This window comes from Motacilla alba, chromosome 2 (assembly GCF_015832195.1).
Source record: "Motacilla alba alba isolate MOTALB_02 chromosome 2, Motacilla_alba_V1.0_pri, whole genome shotgun sequence".
Taxonomy (NCBI): Eukaryota; Metazoa; Chordata; class Aves; order Passeriformes; family Motacillidae; genus Motacilla; species Motacilla alba.
The window spans coordinates 31,600,453-31,612,463 of record NC_052017.1 but is presented as its reverse complement, the minus strand read 5'-3'; positions in this window follow the sequence as shown (position 1 = coordinate 31,612,463).

Here is a 12,011-nt window from a genome sequence, read left to right as displayed (position 1 = left end):
GGGCAATGTAGGAAGAGTGACACCAAGGACTGGTTTTATCTGAGATTGCCTCTGTGAGCTCTACCCACAGCTAAACTGAGGTACAGAACAGTACAACACTAACAGTTGAGCAAAGTTTATGCCATCTTACCTACCAATGAAGGCCTGCAAAACAGAAAAGCTGGTGTTAGCAGTTCCAATTCACAACTTTTTACAGATTTCCCAGGGTGAACAAGGGGTATTCCTCAGGCCCTTCTACTTGAATAAGTCAATTAACTACTTCTTGTTCACAGACCAAAAAAAGGAGAAGAAAAGATTGCTCTCATATAAGGAAAGCTCTTAGCAGGGCACAAATGTAAATTTTTTAATAGCTACAAAAGAGGAAATGACAAAACTGCCTTCATCGTCATGTTGAATTCTACTGTTGTTTAAATGACCTCACAGCCTCTATGCCCCAACAATAGTTGTATATATTATAAACACAAATATAAATCATGTAAATATATATTATATAAATTATAGTTGTGTAAATATGTTTTTAAACAAGTCATATTTTTCCACTCCAAATGCTGTCTGGAAGAGGATGCCTTCAAGGAAACAATGTGTGAGTCATCCTCAGGAGACCTACAACTGTAGGCACCTCCTTTGGAACAAAGCCATGTACATCCATCTAAAATATCCAATTATAAACAGTATTATGTTACTCACATAATTGCCCAACGGCCTTAGAAACAATCTGGTTTTTTTATGACAGTAAGAATTAATGTTGAGTTGTTGATGTTAAAAGCTAGAATAACATCACACAAAGATTAAAATGCCATTTCAGTGAGAGTTTATTCTGGATTATGTTAAGAAGTATTAGCCTGTGATCATTTAAGACTCATAAAATTTTTACTCCTCGTTAAAAACTTATTTGAATGTCTGAATGTAAAAAATACTTTCTGAGGGTTAATTTGGGAACCTTAGGGCAGATGAAGAACTCGTCTGTGGACTGGGCAGATGAAAAACTCGTCTGTGGACTTGGCAGGTAAGATAACACTCACAAACTTGTGCGGATTGCTCTTTTTTCTGTGTACATTTCTGTATTATGAAAATACTATTATAAATAGATTTTCACAAATTCCCAGTGATACGTGGGCTTAATGTTTGCTGTCTGTCTCAAACCCTTGGCTCTAGTTTTGAGTTCTCCCACCCTGAATGGTATGGGAGAACTAATGCAAGAAAAGAAAGCTTTGAGAAGAGGTAAGCACATGCTAGAGCTTGTTAGTTGCAGGTGAGGGATAGAGGGTCTCACAAACCAGAAACAAGGGTACACCTTGCTCAGAAGGAGAAAGATCCTCCTGTGTGACCTGATGCATCAACCGAAGGGCTGTGGAAACCATCCGGCAGTCAGCAGGACCCTGTACAGTGGTAATGCTTTCTTGTTATTCCTGTTCCATGCTGCTGCTGGAGTAGGTCCTGTTGGTCTCATCATTCCTGGGCTAACATGCCTGTGCCATATGGGGCTAGCACAAGAGTGAGCTGAACTTCATTTGCTTTCCTGGGAATTGACCATTCCCAGGGTGAATAAGGGCTCTAGAAGGAAAGCCAGAAAACACTGGCTAGTTAGCAAAGTGAAGGCACTATACAGGCAACTTCTGTCATTTCAGCATTTACCTGAAGAAAATGAAATACCTAGCCCCTCTAACTCTTCTCTCTCCAGTCAGGCTGTTTTTGGAGGCTTTCCATAGGACAGAGGTGGGGGTCCTTGAGAGCCTGGGAGTAGCCTGGATGCTGAATGACTGCTGGAGGAGTAGGGATCGTTGGTGTTGATAAGACATGTGCTAGTGGGATAAACTAGCTTTGGGAAATCATCTTATAATGACACTGATGTATTTGTCATGTTCATTTGACAGCACATTTGTTTTGTGGGTAGGAAGATGCTGGTTTTGAAAGAAACAATTAATGGTGATTAAAAGAAGCTGCTCTGCAGTCAGTTGCTTTCTGGAGCAATCACGAGGGTGGCTAGATTGCCATCTTTCACTGAGTCCTCCAGTGAGAGTGGTACCTCTGTATTTCCCTGCCTATAGTATTTTATGCCTTTCCTTTTTAGTCTTCTTCGTCTCTGATTTTTTTGGACCTCTTTATTATCCCTATTCAGCACCTCTACCTGTAATTTTCCCTTCCTTTTGCCTGAACTCTCTCACAGCTTTTGTTCACAACCTCACAATTCTCTCAAAAGTACAAACCAAGATTATGCAGCTAGCACATGCTGGACCTGATCTTTGGCACAGATAGCTGGGGGCTGACACAGGAGGTGACCAGGAGAGGGTTGAAAGAATCACTAGACAGGAGTACAGACAGGATGCAGTAATCTGTCTGTATCCAAGCCCATATGGTGCGGAGTACGTGCTGCACAGATGATGGGAATGGTATGGCTGCTTTCAGTAGTGTATTATCCCTTTAAAGAATCATCTGAAATTCAAGGAAATTAATAAAAGTCTCTATGAGTATGTAAAAGTCAGTGCCTGATACACACTGATCTACGATATCTCCCTTATTCAGTTGTGGCAGTGTGTTAGTGTCTCCTTGGTGCTACTGGGATATAATAGAGGCTTTACTGGTTTCCACCGGGCAGTGAGCAGGGCTATGACACAATCACTGACCCAGTTTCATCTGAAACAAACAATCCTTCTCTCTCCTCCCTGAAAACAATAAGATTGTTAGATCCAAGGCCAAATTAATGTTGTTGTGAACAGCTGCAAATCCACTGACGTCAGCAGAGCTGTATCCACTTAGAAAAACAGAGTCCAGTTCACAGTGGGTCTTTGGATAAATTTCAGTAGAAAAATTGCATCTATCTGTCTAAAATTCTCCCCAGTTTTTCTTCAGATGAATATGTTTTTTCCTGTTCTGTTTGGTGCAGGAGTGTGCTAGCTGCTTGTGTAAGTGATTCTTGCAGTTCTCTATAAAGCAGATTAAAGTCTGGCTGGATGAACTGGCTACATCATGGACAAGTATGAGATTGTAAGAGGAGAAATAATACTTCTGATCTCAAGGGCCCAATAAACAGGATGTTCCAATGCAGGAGCTATGGAGCATAGCAGAGAAGTGCAGGTGCTGCATGGCCAGCAAGAAGCATGACTGTAATGTTCGAAGGGCTGCTCAAAATGGACTTAATTTTACAAGTGGCAGTCACTATGGCTTGATCTTGCCAAATGTCTAAAAACAATAGCCCCATTGACCCTGAGTTACACAGATCTAGAGTGAAGCAGGGAGCCAGCACTGCAGAAGTTGGAGCTTCAGAGCAGTCGCTGCTGATTGCAAGGACTATTTTTTTCTGTTTTCTTGAGAAGAAGGGAAACTCCACATGGGAATGGAGAAAGTGCTGGAAGGGCATAATGATCTCCACTGGCTTCGGCACCAACTTCCAGACCAACATTGCTGTGTCTGAATCACAGTGGAGCAAGCTGTTTGACCTTTGGGACAAGAAATTACTTCCAAAAGGCTGTGTCTACATTAGATTAGATTAGATTGTGCTGATCCCATTCCCTAATCAGGGCAGCTGCATGGGAGTTGCACTCCAGTTCTTCCCACTGTACTTTCATCTTTCTCAGGAGTTTGTATTCTCAGTGTTGAAATGACAGATAAGTAAACAGGATTTTTCATGGGAAATGAAAATATGGCTGCTTATAATTCAGTCAAAATGAGTTTCTGTATGGACATTTGTACAAGTAAGAAACTCTGGCAGAGCAAGAAATCTCACAGTTCTAACCTTCATTTAAGTTATACTGTGAAGTATGTCCAGATTACTCAGGAGGACTTACAGCTGCTGACATGTGCATAATGCAACATCAGCAACGAGGGTCCATTGATGATATTCTTTGTGCAGAGTCACATTTAGGCTGGCCTTTGGTCCAAGCAGTGTGAATGACAGCAGTTTGGGATGCTTACAGTGGGTTACTGAAAAAAAAAAAGAGGGTATGTAATAAAATTATTAGCACTGAGATGCAATGATGTGGTGAAAGATACAGATCTGAATCACCGAGGGAAAACTGCATGTACAGGATGGATTCTGAGTGTCCCATCTTCATCTTACTTACCCTGAGGCTGTGGGAAGAGCAAACAAAGAACATGTAATTGTTCCCACACAAGAATAGACAAGCCTACATTGAAAAGATAATGAGTGAAACTAGCAGGATTCAGGGACATGGCACGCAATCTCCAAGGAGAAACAAACTTCAGTCTGAGACCTTGAATATCAAAAGGAGTTGAAAGACTTATAAACCCTTTGAGAAGACACAGGAGGGGAAGATAACCTTCCAGAAGTTCCCTGTGGAGACAAACTGAAGGAGAGAGATTGCAAAGAGAATTTAAATATACCCAACTGTTGAGGGATGTTAGTTGTTTAGATTAAAAATAAGTTTAAAATAGAATGAGTCAATTAAAGTTACAATGTTGTATGATTTAGCATGCTATTTGCTTAGTTTTACTTTCTTAGTATGAGTAACTGGATTTGCTGAGGCCTTAGGCCACAAGCTGTGAACTTTCACTGACATTTATGCTTTTGGCTGGAATAAATTTGTTTTCTTACTAATTTTCCTAGTAGTTTATACAGTGCTGTGTTTGAGATTCAGTAAGAGAATAATATTGATAACACACTGGTGATTTCCTTTTTTGCTTATAAATGTTTTTCCTAGGTCTCGGACTTTTTTAGTTTCCCATGGTCTATTGGTGAGCAGGTGCAGAAGAAACACAAACCAGAAGAGAAGGAGGATGCAGCTGGCAGCAGAAGATGCAACTGGAGGAAATAAGAACAGTTAATGGCCTGCCTGTGTGGAGATGAAGAAAGAATCCCATATGGTGTTAGAATACCCCAGACCACAATTCACCATTGAACTGAAATGTCCTGTGCAGGGCACATGAGGCACGGGTGCATAAATCATAAGGGTGTAATTGCCCAGAGATGTCTTTGTTTGCAGTCCCTCTCTGGAGACATCCAGATTGAGCTGACTCTGCTGCTGTATCACTCTAATAAATTATTTATTCTCAAAAAATCCAAAGCCTGAGACTCTGCTGCAGGAAACCTAGGGTTGAGACTGGAGGAGAAGGAAGCACAACCTGAGAATGAATGTGTGTGTGAACAAGAGTCAAAAGGGATCATCCATTGGCTCACTGGAGCTTCCCTCTGTGAAGGAGCTCCAGTCCTGTCAGTTAAAATGTTGGGTCATGTGTGTGCAACTCCTTGAACAGTGTGAGAATGCTCAACCATTCTCCCTCAACACAGCCTCCCTGGGCCAGGAGAACAGCAAGCCTGCCAGTTGTACATGTGGACAGCTTCACAGTTTCAGAGATATTTTTATCTTCCATATGTAAGTAATAGACCTGGATTTAAGCTGGCATTCATTACCTCTGTCATTGACACTGGTGAAAACAGAAGCACAGTCATGTGTGAAGGACTAAGATAGTTGTAACTAATAGTCTGGAAGTGCAGACAGAACCCCAGCAGGAAGAAGAAGCATCATGATATTTCATCACACACACAAAAAAAGATGATAACTAAAGGCTTGGGATGTGGGAAGAAACCTGCTCAGACTGGGGTCAGAGGTATTTTTCAAGTATAGCAATGATAATAAGCAGCATTTCCCCAGAAAGAAAGAAAGAAAGAAAGAAAGAAAGAAAGAAAGAAAGAAAGAAAGAAAGAAAGAAAGAAAGAAAGAAAGAAAGAAAGAAAGAAGGAAAGAACTACATTCTTCCTTTCATGTCTTTTTCCTACTCCATATCTGTGATTTTACCTTTTGCTGTCTTCTCCTTTTTGATATGTATAATCCTCCTAAGGGTAGCATTTTATGAATGAGGCTGTTAGATAGTTGCAGGTAGTAGTAGTTCTTGTAACTATTCCTCCAGCTATGTGGGTGATATCCTTCAAAGAAAACGCACTAGTGTTTCCTAGAAGTGTGATTTAACATCATTGCTGGTTAAGTGGAGTAGTTTGAAAAAGCCTTTTGTAAAATCCTTTAGAAGTATCTTATCTTTTAGATAGAGGTAAAGTATTTACTGGGTTTTTTTCCAGCTTGTGACTGGTTCCTAAGCTGCCAGGCACTGACAGCACATTCCCAGCCTGCCAAGCCTAATACCTTTGGCAGTAGATTGCTGTTTTTAGCAGCAGTCGTCTGCTGCCAAATGACTTTGCCAATGTGTTTCTGATTTCTAGACAAGTTGAAGTGCAGGACAGGCGTGCTCAGGAAGTTTGATAAAGGGCACATCAGGATTCCTACCCATTTGTAGAACAAGCAACTGCTGAGCACATATCATACATGGTGCTCTCCCTTGCTGGCCTGCTGGTCTCAGACACTGCTTCATCCCAGTTTATCCTGCATTATCTCACACTGCTGTCAGTACCAAGATCTAATTTTGCCATTTGAAGCTTTCAGTGTCTCTAAGGATTGCCAAGTTTAAGATTCAGGGCCTTGCTCTCAAAGACTGTTGTAATACGACATGAAAAGATGACACGGATACTATAAAATACTCTTGCGATACTATAGTCTCATTTTTTCTCTTCTTGCTTCCACAAAAACAATTCTTTCATGTTATTCTTCTGTCCTCACCTCTCACCCTTATTACAGTGAATTTTCTTCACGTGGAAAAAATGTTGTCATTTTGTATATAGTGATTTTTCTGAAGAAAAATCATTAATTTCAGACTACCCCCTCATCTGCAGGCACCCATTACTGTTTCTCTTCCTGCACAAGAATTGCAATGGGATCTCTAGGAGGCAAACAAACTCTTTTGTTAATTAAAGCCGTCTTTTACTGTGAATCTGAGTTTGTGCAGACTTATTTGAAAGTTTATTTAATCAGGAGGATTTGGGTTATTTATTTGAAAATTTATTTGATCAGGAATAGTTTGTTTGCCTTGGTTTCATGGCAAAATCTGGCCTGTTGTGTGCATTCCTTTCCTGGGAAATTCCTCTATAAACTTACTCAGAAGCAAGAGCCAGAATCCACACACACCCTCTCCGTTCCAGATGCAGAGTGAGCCTGCAGACACCACCTGCTACCACACAGCATTTGCCCCACATCATTATTCTCTGCTCCTGTCCATTGAAAAGGAACAGAATAGAGTGAACAAAAGGACAACAGAATTACTTGGCACAGGCCACCCCCCTTGCAGGCAGTGGACCTCTGAAGGCTGGAAGGAGGCAGCCAAGGTGCAGCCATAGTCTGGCTGGGAATGGGAATGGGCTTAAAGGCAAGTAAGTGTGCTTCTCTGCAAAATTTTGTTTTGAGAAAACATCTACAATGACTAGAGACTTCAGTTTCATTCAAACAAATTGCCAAAACTCATTTCCAACAAAAGAAGTTAGATATGATGCTTCAGAAAACATATTAATTCTCCTTTTCAGTTATTCTCCTGAGTAACTCCTTTTCAGTTATTGTGAAGATCTATTTGCATTTGCAAATGTGAACTGAAAATGTAGCAAGAATATACACTATTTTTTCTAGCCAACATCTGGTATTTTTATTGTGGAGAAAACAAAAAACGTTGCATGCAAAGCATTGAATATATTTTCTTTTTAATTTATACTGTTTTGCATAACTGATTTCTAATATCTCCTTTGTTTTAACAAACGTGTGCTTCAGGTTAGCAAATCTTTGGAGTGCACAATAATACATATTATTTTACAGTTAATGCATATTTGAATCTTTTAAGACATATTTAACAAGTTTCTTTTCATATAATAATTTAAAATTATCTGGAGGAGCCAATTTTATCTACCCGTATTAGATGAGGTTTGAATTGTTTCTTCTAATCCATTTTTCTCATGTGTCTCTTGAGGGAGTTGCAATTTAAAATATCCAGAACACAAACATTGTCATGTTGCTCTTCACATGTTTTGATACCGTAGTAGTTCTCAGTGAGTGAAATTACACCATCCCTGCTGATGTTAGAAGCCTTCACACTTGGACAGCAAAATCCTTGTTCAGCCCTATCCCCTCCAGTAGATGTCATCGTGGCAATAGAGAATACTGCCGGGAATACTGGGAATGAGATCTCCTTTGCCAAGGCAGGAAGAAAGCTTTGCAGTATAGACTTTGTTTCTGTCAAAACAAGGTAATTCTCTCAACCCTTTGCATTAATTAATGGAGAGTTTCTCCTTTCTATAATGCTTGGAAAAACATGTTGACTAGTAAAACACCAGGCCGTGGTCTGTGGCAGTGGTGACTATACGCTCTGAACATGGCTATAAGTAGAGATGTATTTGGGAAGAAATGCATGTGCAATACTCAGTTTGTAGATTCTTTGATTTTTGGGTTTTTTTCCACAACTATACAGTTTCTTGTGTGTCTACAGTTTCTTGTCTTACTCAAAGCCATCAGTCTTCTGACCTGTTCCACTCCCCCCCTCTCCCTGCCCTAATCCTCTTTAGAAATAAATTCTCCAAAGGAAAACCCAGATCCTCCTATTTCATTTTTACCACGAGTGAATCTCTCGGCACCTGTCAGCGCCTGAGCTGCTGGGTGCCCAGTCAGTTTTAAAATTCATAGCTGCCTCAGTGGGTCGTTGAGCAGGTAGTAAACCCACAACCCTGTATTATTACCAGGTATAATTTTAATGTCTCCAACAGAGAACAAATCCCCAGAAAAGCCAAGAGAGAAGTCAGTCACTGGCAGTTTTACCTTCACAAGGGCTGCAAGGCTGCAACACACAAACCTATATAATTTGAAAAGCATATTGAACAAATATGGAATTATTGAAAATATGTTTAGCTATTGTTCAATAGCTGATTTGATTTTCTCACAAAGGTCATGAAGTTCAGGATTAGAAAAAAAAAATCAGACACCTTTCTCCACCTTGGAAGTCCCAACAGTTTTGTTTGAATGTGTGATATGTATTTAGCGAGTGTTGTCCCTTTTTAATTTTAGCCAGTGCTACGTCTGTGTTCTTCATGACAGACTGACAATATGTAAGATGTTGTCGGATAAAATAGACCACAAGCTGAGCTGAGTGAAGCAAGCTGCTGAGCTGAAATGTGACTTTCTAAAAATCAACAGGGTGCAGCTGCATTAAATAATAAGTACATAATTTGAATGTTCTCTTTTGTCTAGATAATAGCCCAATGAATAATAAGGTCTTAGTTTTAAAATGGCAGGCTTTGGGGAAGCAGATAGCAAGAAAGCAGAAGCACTAATGGCCTGATTAACTTAAGAGTCTGCTTCTCCTCCTTACTCCAGTCTTTGAGACTGAAGCAAGTCTCTGTGACTAATATAAATTCTAGGGGAAATGGCCAGATAACTAAAACAAATTTGACCTCTCAACACTAAGAGGAAAGCAATTCTTATTGGCAAGATTTTTGTCATTGTTCACATTCTTAAAAAAAAATGTTGGCTGGAATTTTGTCCTTGACCAAGTGGAAAGGCTCTCTGCTGGCAGGAGAACAATGTATTTAATAAAAACAAAGCAACTGATGCTTTTGACAGAACAAGAACAGACATCTGTCTGGCTGTTCTGAGTAAGCAAAAATAGCAGAAAAGCCCCATAAGGTTCTATTAAAATAAATGGGGTAATGAAAGGGTTGCAAAGAATGCACTTGTTTATAAGTTATCACCTCGTTTGGGCACTGTCAAAGAACATGGGAAAAAATAGAATGTCTTTTATTCTCAGGAAATGTAGGATGTTGTATTATCAAAGTTAACAGTGAAAGCAAACTGTAAAAAAACCCTACAGTGACATTTTAAGAACTGTGAAGATATAGCTATTAACTATAAAAGAAGGAGACAAACTTAGATATAATTTGTCAGAAAAGGTAACAAAGATAATGACCTAGCTCATGTTCACTTTGGATTTTGCTTCAAATAGTTAAGATATTTGTTAGATATATAGATATATTATATTCCCATTAGCAGTGTTTCCATACTTTTTCTAAAAGTACTTCATAGCACTGCAATTTAATTTCACATAAGTCTTAAAATATTCAGTCTCTAACTCACTGCTTTGAGAGGAGAGAATAAGCCTCACAGATAAAAGACCAGAATCTCCAAAAGGTAATCATAAAGAGACATCAGTCAATTCTCTGTATCTCTCTCAGAGCAGGGTCAAATATGCCCAAACTCTTCTTACAAACCTTAGCTGATGGTAATTCCACATTTTTCTCCAGGGATCAGCAGCTGCAGTGCTATCAGTACAGTCAGAGCAGGTGTATAGGAAATACGGAGACTAACTTTTTACTATGGCCTGTTGTGATAGGGCAAAGCATAATGGTTTACAGTAAAAGAGTAAGAGTGTGATTGAGACTAGATACAAGAAAGACCTTTTTTATAATCACGGTGGTTGAGCACTGGAGCTGATTGTCCAAAGAGGTGGTGGATGTCCCATCCCTGGAAACATTCAGGGCCAGGTTGGATGGGACTCTGAGCAACCTGATCTAGTTGCAGATGTCCCTGCTGGCTGCAGGGGTATTGGACAAGATGACCGTCAAAGGTCCCTTCCAATCCAAACTGTTCTATAATTCTATGATTTCCTAATTCCAACCTTCTGTCTCCCTTGCAGCTTAGCTTGCAATTTGTCATCCTATCTGCTTTAAAATAAACATTAATCTCTCCCAGGATTATGAAACTTAGTAATGTAATTGAAGCCTTAACTTTTCCGGGGGGAATTGCTTGAAATGTGAGTCTCCAAGCCAGTGCTGGTTCTTGTATGCTGGAAGAGCTACAGCTGACAGTAGGATGTGGCCATGGCAGTGGCCATGGGTCACACCAAAAAGATGCTTCTGTGCAGACACTCTGATGCTGTTTTTCATGACTGCTTCCACAGCTCTGTGTGCAGCCTACCATGGTACATGGCCTGAGGACTTCCTAACACTGGCTGGGTGTCAGGGTGTCCAGGCTGCTTCTCTGGATTAGCAGAGGACCCATGAACTTTGCAGGCTTGGCTCTAGCACCCTAACTTTGGGGTTAATGGGCTTACATCAGAAGGGAGAGCTTCCTACGTAAAAACGCGTGGGTGTGTTTCCAGCTCTTGGGATTCAAAGGCAAAGCTGACAAGCGTGACCCGAGAGCGAGCAGTGAAATGTCAGCTGGTAGCTCTGAGTAAGCCACAGCCGCTTCATGAGCTCACCGCAGGCCGAGGGAGGAAGTGGTGAGCGGAGCCGGGCAGCCTCGCACACACCCGGCCCGGCGCTGCCCCGGGGACACGGCTGGGCTCGCTCCCTGCGAAACATCCATGACTGCAAGGTCCTCACGAAAAGAACATGCAGCTCCTGCGCTGGCCCGGGTGTCTGAGCGCCCTTGCAAACCGAGCTGCTAATTTTCTGTAGTCCAGCAGCAAGATAATAAATACACACTTGCAGAATACTGCCAATGTGCCCAGGCACACAGGGGCAGGAGAGGAATTTTCTGTAGGAGTAACAATTAGCAAGCATCTGAAGAACCATGAAAACTCAAAAATCCCTGAGCTGCTTTGCAGCATCCTTCCTCATGTCCCTCACAGCATCCTCACCAGCCCTCCCTGCTCCTCCTTGTGCGTACAGCGAGGAGCAGAACCCAGTCAGGCACTACAAACAGTTGTGGTTACGGAGAGGAAACCCAGCTCAGCCGTGATAATTAGGATAGCTGTGATACTTTAATTGAGCTGCTAATACCAAGGCAGAGGTGTTGCGTAGAAGGCCTGCGGGTAGCAGCTTTTCTTTCAGGAAGGACGGTAGTGCTGAGTGCATGGGCAGTGTGCCACAGGACTCACAGGAGATGCTCTGCTGTAGCGGATCCTTATCTCTTCCTTCTAGCTTCCCCCTCCCAAAGACAGCCTCTCCTGCTGTCAGTTCTGTCATGTTGCTCTGTGTTTGACTGTACTTCTCATAACAGCAATCTCCACACTTCCCCTCCCTTACCTTGAGGGCTCATTTCTAGAGTTTGGACTACGCAGGCTTTGATGCAATGCTTGTGCCTTTCTACTCAAACAATTAGTCTTGTGAACTGCTGTGCTTACAAACCTACATACACACTTTTAACCTCTGCTTTTTAAGTGTGAGGAAGAAAAAGTAATGGATATCCTAG